The following is a 9,677-nucleotide window of genomic DNA, read 5'->3' as shown; positions in this document are numbered from 1 at the left end:
GAAACACAAGTAGACTTCCTTCTGCTATTCCCTGCTTTGAGCCAACATCCATCTGAAGTCAGCCATGGTCTCCCTGTTCCCATCCTCTTCTGAATCTGGCCTGACCCTCCTGTCAGTGCACTTCTGCAACTGTCATTGGATGATCATCAGCACAATTTTACTAGCGTGTGATATTAGCAACATTATTCTAAAATCTGAGCATTCTGTTGGGTTGCTTTTCTTAGAAATGGGCACAAATATGGATTTTTTTTCCCCTGTCAGTTGGCCAAGTATCTGTCTTCCAAATTTCCTGGCATAGAAGAGTGAATTCTTCCAGTGCTTCATCAGCTTGCTAAAATATTTCAGTTGGTGTTCCATCAATTTCTAGAGCCTTGCTTTTTAGCTAATACTTTTCGTGCAGCCCGAACTCTGCTTAAAACTGTTCACTTTGTGACCCTGCTGGCATTTGAAATAATGGTGACATGCTTTCAGCATCACAGCAACACACAAGCCACCACAATATGACAAAATGATAAAACAAGTAGTGCATAGACCACACTAGAAGGACACAACTTGGAAATCCCACTGGCAAACTGGACTCTACCTTGTATTCACTTATAGCAGAACTAAGGAACTGAAATCTTCCCTTAAACTCTAGGCTGGAATACCCTGTTCGGAGACAAAGCAGACAGTTGCTATCCCAAGGTTAGGGAATTGGTGATTGTTGGACTATGAGTGGGTTTGTATCTATTGCTTTGAGGGTAATCATCAAATGACAACCCAACACCAACATATAGTTGCTGTTTTCAAACTCTATGCCTTTTTATGACATGTATTAATCTATAAGGTCGTGCCTTCCTAAATGAACATAACTGAAATTATTGGCACATCTCCAACCCTTATAAGTAGTGTAATTAGTGTCCAACACCCAGGTTATGAAGATGTACAAGTTATCAATTTATGTTTTAGAAATTAATAAGATGTCTTATACAAATATAAAATCTTTTTCACATTAGTGTTTTGCCATTGACTATACTAATAGTCCCATGGAGATGATCTATGAGGTACAAAATGATAATGATGTCCAAATGGAATCAAGAACATATAGAAACCAATTTTGATTTCTCACTTGATTGCAGTGTTAACAATTAGTTCTTGTGACATTTCCATGCAGGTACACTGTGGATGGGTTGTTTTTGCCAGGAATATATTGCAAATTCTGCCAATTGTCAGTTTGTTGTAATATGGTGGCTTGTGTGTTGTGGTGGTGCTAGAAGCCTTATCACTGGTATTTCAAATACCAGCAGGTCACCCAAAGAAAACAGGTTTCATCAGAATTTCTGACCTAAAACCAGACTATGAAGAAGGAATGGGCAGCCACTTTAGAGGTATTAGCCCCAGAAAACTCATGGACAGCAGTGGAATATTGTCAGATACTGAAAACCTCGTGGACAGCAGTGGAATATTGTCAGATACGGAAAACTTCATGGACAGCAGTGGAATATTGTCAGATACTGAAGACCTCATGGACAGCAGTGGAATATTGTCAGATACTGAAGACCTCATGGACAGCAGTGGAATATTGTCAGATACTGAAGACCTCATGAATGGCAGCAGAACATTTTCGGAGACAGTGCCAGAAGAGGAGCCCCTTAAGTCAGAAGGCACTCAAAACATGAGTGAGGGAAAGCTGCGTTATCAGTGTCGAGCTGCCATACGCTATGGACTGAGTAAAGCCTTTGGGAGTAAAGTGTGTGGACCTTCATCTGTTGATGGGGTATGACTCAAAATGAGAAGGAATAGTTGCAAACATCTATTAACATTTGGGACTAGGAATGTATGAAGTGTAAAACTAGTCAAATCGGAAGTCATCAAAAGTGAAATTCGATATCCTAAGTGTTGGGTGAGCTGAAATGGACAGTATTGGCTATTTTGAATCAGAAAATCATATGGTTTAGCATGCCAGGGGTGACCTATTCAGGAGGAATGGCATCATATTCATCATTAAAGAGGACATTTCAAGATCCATCTTGAAGTATAATGCTCTCTGTGATAGGATAATATCTACCCACATATAAGGATAATATATATCCCCATAAAAGGAAATCTACTTAATACAACTATTATTCTATGATGCACTAACCACTAAAGTTAGTAATTAAGAAACTGAAGAATTCTACCAATGACTTCCTTCTGAAATTTATCAAATATGCAATCAGCATACATTGATAGTTATTGACAATGCAGAAGTTGGAAACAAGGGAGAAGGAACAGCACTGAGAAATTATAGCCTTGGTGATAGAAAAGAAACTGGAGGGAGCATCATAGAATTTAATACGACCAACGACTTCTTCATCACAAATAACTTTTTCAACACAAAAGGTGGCTATACACATGGAGTTCTTCAGATGGAATTCACAGAAAAAAATTGATTACATCTATGGAAAAAGAAAACAGACAGATTGAATATCAGAGCAGTAAAGGATCGACTGTGAAACACATAATTAATTGCTTATATGCAAGTTCAGGTTGAAGCTAAAGAAAATTAAAACAAGTCTATGAGAGCCAAAATACAACCTTAAGTCTATTCCACCTGGATATTGAGAACACCTCAAAAACATATTGGATGCATTGAACACTCATGATAAAAGAATTAATGCGCTGTGTGATGATCATCATACTTGAAAAAGGAAGAAGGATCAATTAAAAGACAGGGAAGAAAGAAAATATCAAAGTGAGAATCAACATGGTCTGTTACATCAATGCCCTATATCTGAATGATATCTGTATGATTCCAGCAAACCTGTGACGGATGTTCTGTTTGATTTTGTTTTTGGCTTGTTCATATTAGGGTGTATCTCGGAGGTGCTATGTCATTGGGGCCACCCTCTTGTATTTGTGTTATATGTTTTCTGTGTTTTGGTATATGAAACTCTGATTTGATGAACCTACAGGGGACAGCAAGTAGAATAAGGGTTTTGGGGTGAGGTAGGTGCAGTGGCAGAGGTGGGTAAAAGGGCAATGATGTCAAGGAGTCCAGGAAAGAAAATGAATGTTTAGAGACTGATTATGGTAGAAATTGTATAATTCTGCTTGACACAATTTAACTACGGAATATGATACATGTATTAACTTCCAATTACTAATAAACATTCCTTAAAAAGCGAATCTGAGCCTTAGGAGACATGACAACTAAATGTAGCAAAATATACTGGATGAGGTCTTGGAAGGAAATGAATGAAAAGGAAGCTAGGTAGAAACTATGGAAATCTGAAAGAAATTACGGATGCTAGGTCATAGCAATATATTAATATTGGTTCATTCATGCTAACAAATGTATCATACTGATGTAAAATATTAATAATCATTGAATTTGGTGGGGGGATATGTGGGAACTCTGCATTATCTCCTCAAAGATTCTTTAAATCTAAAACTTTTCTAAGAAGTATAGATTATTTTTAAATGGAAAAAAAATCAAACCAAAGTGAGTGTCAGAAGAGACACTGAAACTTGCTCTTAATTATCGAGTAGCTAAAGCAAATGGAAGAAATGATGGAGTACAAGACCTGAACAGAAAAATTCAAAGGACAGCTCAAGAACACAAAGTACATATTATAATGATATATGCAACAACTTAGAACTAGAAAACAAAAAAGAAGAACACAATCAGCATATTTTAAACTAAAAAAATAGAAAAAGAAATTGAAGCCTTGAGTTGACATAATGAAAGATTCAATAAGCAAAATATTGAACAATGCAGAAAGTATTGAGAGAAGATGGAAAGAATACACAGAGTCACTGTACCAAAAAGATCTAGTTGACATTCAATCATTTCAAGAGGAAGCACATGAGCAATGGTACCAAAGGAAGAAATCCAAGGTGCCCTGAAGACATTAGCCAAAAACAAGGCTCCAGTAAGTGATGGAATACCAATTGAAATGCAAATTGATGAGCACTGGACACACTCACTCTTCTATACCAGGAAAACTGGAAGACAGATACTTGGCCATCCGATGGAAAGAGATCTATATTTGTACCTATTCCAAAGAAAGATGACCCAACAGAATGCTCAAGTTACAGAACAAAATTATTAATATCTCAATAATGCAAGTAAAATTTTGCTGAAGATCATTCAACAGTGTTTGCAGCAGTATAATGACAGTGTGCTGCCAGAGATTCAGGCCCGATTCAGAAGATAATGTGGATCAAAGCAGAGAATACCCAAAAGATGTTTACTTGTGTTTTCTTGACTATGCAATGGCAATTAGACTGTGTGGACCATAACAAACTATGGGTAGCCTTGAGAAGAATGGGAATTCCAGAGCACTTCATTGTGCCCACAAGGAACTTGTACATGGATCAAGAGGGAGTTATGCCAAGAGAACAAAGGAAAACTGCATCGTTTAAAAGCAAGGAAGATGTGTGTCAAGGTTGCATCCTCTCACCATATTTATTCAGTATGTATGCTGAGCAAAAACTCGTAAATTGGATTATATGAAGCAACGTGTGGTATCAGGATTGAAGGAAGGCTCACTAACTACCTGTGGTTTGCAGATGATACAACCTTGCTTGCTGAAAGTGAAGAGGACTTGAGCATTTGCTGTTCATCACACAAGGCATCCTTCAGTATGTATTACAACTGAATCTTCACAACTGGACCAACAGGTAATGTCATGATGACTGGCTGAAAGATTGACATTGTACAGGATTTCATATTGCTTGGATCCACAATCAATGCTCATGGAAACAACAGTCACGAAATCAAACGCTATTGGCACTTCTGCTGTACAAGACGTCTTTAAAGTGTTGAAAAGCAAGGATGTTATTTTGAGGACTAATTTGTGCCTGACACAAGCCATAATATTTTCCATTGCTTCATGTGCAAGTGAAAATTTGAAATTGCATAAAGAAGAAGAATCACTACACTTTAATTATCCTGTTGGCAAAGCACATTGAAAATATCATGGACTACTAAAAGAACAAACAAATCTTGGAAGAAGTACAACCAGAATGCTCCTTAGAAGCACAAAAGGGGAGACTTCATCTGACATACTTTGGACATGTTATCAGGGGAGACTGGTCCCTGCAGAAGAGTGTCATGCTTAGTAAAGTAGAAGTGCAACACAAAGGAGGAAGACCATGGATTGAAATAACCATTTCCTGAAATAACCATTATTTCAGTGGCTGAAATAATGGGTCCAAACACAAGAACAACTGTGAGGATGGTGTGCAACTAGGTGATGTTTCATTCTGGTTTAGACAGGGTTGTTTTAAATTGGAACCAACATTATGGTAACTGTGTTAGGCTGTGTTGTCTACAGAAACAAAATCAGTGAAAATCATATATATATATATGAAATAACTTTATATCAAGAAGTAATCGTATCCAGAAGGTATCTCAGCCCAGTCCAAATAAGTCCATAAGTCCAATGCAAGCTTGACTTCAGATTCACATAGCTGAGGTCAAGGATGCAGAAAGGTAAAGCAAGATGCAGGAAGACCGTAGGGCAGTGGGCTCAGAGTCAGATGGATCCAGGGGTCCATGGAAGCATGCCAGTGTGCCGATAGCTCTCAGGGTTGGGAGAGGCCACACATAGTTATATAATAGTATCGTAATATTGTTTAATCAGCAGTGCCTCTTAACATTTTAGTTTTAAATTGTTTTGAGAAAAAGTAAACGGACTCTAGTTGTACCAATATGGTGGCCACTTGCTACATGGACTATTTGGGACCTTGAAACATGACTAATCCAAAATGAGATGTTCTGTTACACTTATTATGGAAGGAAAAATATATAAGATAAAATAATAGTATTTTATATTGATTACATATTGAAATTATATTTCTTAAATATATTTGGTTATTAAAATTAATTCACTTATTTATTTTTTATAATGTGACTATTATATTTAAACTATTATAGAACTCACATATTTTTATTCTATTGTAAAACACTTAGCTGCACTAAGGAAAGAACTATAAGCAATATTTCCTATATTTTCCAGTGTCAACAGCAAATTAGGAGAGAACTAGAAGGCATTTGTTGAATACATTTGGTTCCAAATATTGGACAAAGTGTTTGCCTAGTCAAGAGAGAGAGACTTGTCAGATACAGAATAAAACAAAAATGAATCAAATAAATAATTCCAACTTAGTGTTTGAATATGTACATATAGGTTAGTAAATTTAATAACTAAAAGAACATTAGCAAGTGTGACAAAATTAGAGTCATCAATTTTTCTTTTGATTAAAAACAGTTGTTTTCCTGGGAAAATCCAAACCCAAAGCAATCAATGTCCTAGATATCAGGCTTGCCTTTAAAGAGACATATATCTATTGTTATTGCCCAGACTGGATAATGATTGATCAACAGACAGTCAGACACACTACCAACTAGGAGTTAGAATGAGGAACAATGGTTACCTGAAACGGAAAGTGACGGAACACCTAACATTCCGTTACCTAAACCCGTGAGCTGCAGCTCTCCTCCCTCCAGACATCCAGGTGTTCCTCTTTGGAACAAAGACATTCTTTTGTGCATAAACACTGTATTCACCATGGGAAAATGATGAATTTGCCTACACAAATAGGTTAATTTCTAATGCACTAATATATCGACTGTGACCATAAAATTAGAAGCTAAATGGATGAATAATACATTTTTCATCATAGGTGCGCCTTTTTGGTAAAAGATCCTCAGATATTTTTCAGTATGATGTCCAGTATCAGTCAAGATGGTATTTATGCCCCAGAGAGTAAAAATCATGTGTGGTTTCGAGAATACAAAAAAGGAAATTAATAAATAATGATCTACGGGCTCTTTTTATTGCAAAATGGCAGCGCTAAGAATGCTGACTTGGCCAGCACAGCTTTAGATTGAGAGCCTCTTGACAGAGCAAATAAAAGCAATGATAAAGGCCAAAACCGAAAATTGACTTCCACAACTTGGAATTCAAGATATGTGTTTTGTGAGACTCTGGAAAAGCTCTCCTAGGACTGTATCAGGTAAAAGATTCTGGTAGCTTCTACACCAACCATCACCTACCAGTCTATGCAACCCCATTCTATAGGAAGATACCTAGATGTACTCAGCAGTCCTGGGCACAGTGTGACATAATGACTTCTCTCTGTGGAGATTCTCTCATTCCCTGTGTTCACAGGGAAGATTGCCTGTGTTAAAAAGGGATCAAAATATTTCCTTGCCACTGTAGCTCCTCTTCCTACAAAAGGAACTATGGGCCTTCAGTGCCCACAGCTCACAGGAACCGCCTGCATTTCCAGACACAGGTAGACCTCTGCACATTGTGCAATTTCAAGCAACAGTCTCAAAATAATGTTATTCCCACACAAATTTGCTAATTTTATTCTAATCTTATCGTTCTCCTTTTCTCCCTCCTACTCCACCTCTTCTAATCCAAATGTCATGGAAAAGAAATGCGTTTGGAATAATTTGAATGGGAGAAGCTTCCAACCTTTTATGGTTCCCTAGAAAATCTGCCTTAAAAATAATCATTTCAAAGGGTTTGTGTTTTTTTTTTCCATTTGTTTTCTTGTTGTCACTATTGTTTAAAGCAGAAAGGCTCTAGCCTCTAGCCTAGCTTCTCACATACAAGGAGGTTGCTGCAAAGCTAACAAGTCCATACATGGCAAATCAATTCCTACTCAGAGGCAGCAGCCCAATTCCACTCAACATAGCATGTCCCCCATTCAAGAGATACCACAAAGAAATGAATTGCTAATTTCAAAGTCTACCAAACCTCCACAGAACGTGAACTGGAGTCCTGAAGTAGAAAACAGCCCTTTCGGAGAGCTGACAAGTCCCCAAGCCTCCAGAAGACAGCGATGCTCTGCAGGCAGAAGCCTGAAGCTGTCAGCAGTCATTTTCATCTGATGAAATCACATGCACACAACTAACAATAGGATGCTGGGTCTTTCTTGTCTTCTGCATTTATAAGGGGGGTGGGTGGGGAGAGAAAGGTAAGCATGTAGCTATCATTAAGCTCTGTCTGTGGAGGAAGAAATAAAACACTTAGATAAAACTCAGCCAAGCATATGAAGCAAAGGGGTCTAGTATAAAGCCTGCTGAACAAAACAGCTGTTCCTAACGTGTTTTGCATTCATTTCACTTTGGACTCCATCCTTTTAGGACTTGCACAAATTCCTCACACCAACTCCATTCTGCAAAATCACCTGCACAATAGAATGTTCCAAACCCCTAACTCCTGCTCTGAAAAATATCAGAAATCCCTAATGATGGAAGGTACATTTTGTTTTGTCTTTAAAAAAATGTTTTAGACAAGGTAGCATGATGCTCAGTCCCTTTGGCAAGGATACAGGAATTCATCCACCACCACCACCCCGCTTTCCCCAGGCAACTCCAGTGTTTATGGGGCTGGCTCCCCCTTCCAGAGAGGGCAACCCCTACCCACTGCTCTCAAGCAATCCTGGCCAAGCCATCGGTTCCTCCAGGCGGACGCGCCGAAGCCACCACAGAAGATGAAGAAATCAAGTTACCTGCAGAAAAGCACAACTCCTCTCCAAGCGTCTTCAGCGCTCTCCTCGCTGGGCGGAAGGCAGCGCGGGGTGTGCGGCTGCAGGAGACCGACGACGGAGAGCCCAGGGCTGCTCGGTGATGCTCTCAGCAGCTCGCCCGCCCCACCGACTCTGCCCTCGCACCTGCCTTGCGAGAGCCTGTGCAGGGGGCCTAGCGCTGGCACTGTGGACTTCTTTGGTTCCTGGCGCGGCCACCTGGTTCTCTCCAATCTTCACACAAGGACTTCAGGGATTTACCAACTCCATAGGCAGCTGCTGCAGCAGCTGCTGCTCCGCCTACTTAAATGGCGCCTAGTCGCTAACAGAGAGCTTTTAGATGCCACCTACTGTATGCTCCTGGAATATATGAGGTCTGGCATATTTGAGAATTTAATGAATTAAGATGATTCCATTGAAAAGACACCAGATTATTTGGTTTTAATTTGCTCACGAGTATATTGCTAACCTTTTAAATCTTCTGTGGCCAGTTAAATTTAAAAAGATACTCAGAAGGCAGACGAAATGCAGTTCGCTAAATGGTCAAAAGGGTATAGTGATACATTCCAATTTATTGGGATCATATGACAAAGCTGTTATTAACAGTCTCCGATTAAAACTGTCTTTTCACTAATTTCTCAACAGTGGCTCCTGGAAATAGCCAGATTTATTTGCTGACATTGGTAAGGAAAACCAAGTGAACCTGCAAGAAGAGTAATTACTAATCATTCTACATCTACAGTTTTTAAATGCTCGAGTATACATTAATTTGACATGGATCAAATGGAAACGGGATTGATTAGAGAGGATAAATTCTCCTGATTATGACTAAATTGTAGCACTGAATGTTTGAAAAGACTGTATTATCCTTAATATTTTCTCCTCCTTTAAATTTGATTTAGCTTAAACTGTTCTTGGAGATGGGCATGGACAAAAAGACTAGGAAGTCAAAATTGTGTTGTCACTCATTTAAAAGATATAAACTTGCACGGGGGCATGCCATAAACAGGAACACTCTAACTACACTTCTTCTAGGACAGGTGTGGCAGTTATATAATCTCCTGTTAGCTTGAATGAAGGAGTGGAATCTAGCCTGTTAATCAGGTCATAGCCAATGATGCTTCTGTGTGTGAATGGCCTTTTCCTGAGGATTCTCAGAGTTTCCTCTC

The 9,677-nt window shown here is 38.8% G+C and overlaps 1 protein-coding gene across 2 annotated transcripts in view; it reads right to left on the bottom strand.

Moving 5' to 3' along the window:
• Nucleotides 1–8,763, bottom strand: part of DIRAS2 (DIRAS family GTPase 2) — a 26,455-nt gene extending 17,692 nt beyond the window's left edge. The window contains exon 1 of one of the 2 annotated variants that reach the window (XM_045285936.1): nucleotides 8,494–8,763. The gene's annotated coding sequence lies outside the window, so the exon portion shown is untranslated. Of the gene's footprint in view, nucleotides 1–7,736; nucleotides 7,771–8,493 lie in introns of those variants that run through there. The other variant, XM_045285943.1, reaches the window with a different exon arrangement.
• Between the last annotated feature and the right edge of the window lie 914 nt (nucleotides 8,764–9,677).

The sequence above is a fragment of the Echinops telfairi genome, unplaced genomic scaffold (assembly GCF_000313985.2).
Source record: "Echinops telfairi isolate 266 unplaced genomic scaffold, ASM31398v2 ScPeMD7_1;HRSCAF=3_0, whole genome shotgun sequence".
Classification (NCBI taxonomy): Eukaryota; Metazoa; Chordata; class Mammalia; order Afrosoricida; family Tenrecidae; genus Echinops; species Echinops telfairi.
This window is presented reverse-complemented; position numbering and strand designations above follow the sequence as displayed.